At 37.5% G+C, this 907-nt stretch overlaps 1 pseudogene; it reads right to left on the bottom strand.

Moving 5' to 3' along the window:
* Window positions 1-514: 514 nt before the first annotated feature.
* On the bottom strand, window positions 515-907 carry LOC115626957 (annotated as a pseudogene).

The raw sequence follows: 907 nt of genomic DNA, 5'->3' as shown, positions 1-907 counted from the left end.
GAAATTTGGAAATTCGAAAAAATAAATAGGAGAATCTGGATACCAACTTTGGTTATTCTAGCTTTTATAGTTTCTGAGAACCTTGCGTTCATCCAGACGGACAGACGGACGGACATGTCTAGATCGATTTCTCTCGTCATGCTGATTCAGAATATATACACTTTATGGGGTCGGAGATGCTTCCTTCTGAATGTTACATACTTTGCACAAACCTAATATACCCTTTTTACCCTACGGGTACAGGGTATAAAAAGTCAGATCAGATTAAATGGATCAAGGCTGCAAACTACGGACTACATTCAAGAATGTTAAATTATTTATTTGCATATTATATTATAGCATGGTCTAAAACAGCAATGTGCGATTAAACATTTAGTATAATTTTGTCGTGTATTACGGAAACAAGAACATTAAAATTTAAAATCAGATATGTTTATCTTTCTTTCTTTCTCATTGTAGATTAGTTTTCAACACCTACTTGGTCCACTTATAAAATGACTTTCATTGAGAGTTTTTAGATAGATTCGCCCTCGTCCTTACGAATCTTGTCTTTTAGCAGGTAGTGTATGGTTTCGGCGCATAAATTATACAACCCTTCGATCTTTAAATATTGGGCTGTGTGAGCCAGTTCGAAGAGTGTTCCCTGCTCGACATTGAGATATTCGTTGTCCCAGTCACAAATGTCGTCGGTTAGCACACTATATGAGCCTGGGTCATCGTTCTTGTGGTATTCGCACCACTCCAGCACCTTTCGCAACATCTTTGAGGTCACAGTTGGTAATGGAACGACCTCATTTATATTTTTCTCAATCTCGATAGCAAATTTGATAGTCTCCGAGCATTGGATTGTCTCTGCATTGGTCTCAATTATAACACCGTCCGTGGTTTGTATTTTGATAATCGACAT

The sequence above is a fragment of the Scaptodrosophila lebanonensis genome, unplaced genomic scaffold (assembly GCF_003285725.1).
Source record: "Scaptodrosophila lebanonensis strain 11010-0011.00,11010-0021.00 unplaced genomic scaffold, SlebRS2 tig00000089-arrow-pilon, whole genome shotgun sequence".
Taxonomy (NCBI): Eukaryota; Metazoa; Arthropoda; class Insecta; order Diptera; family Drosophilidae; genus Scaptodrosophila; species Scaptodrosophila lebanonensis.
The sequence above is the reverse complement of the archived record's forward strand: the minus strand, read 5'-3'. Positions and strand labels throughout refer to the sequence as shown.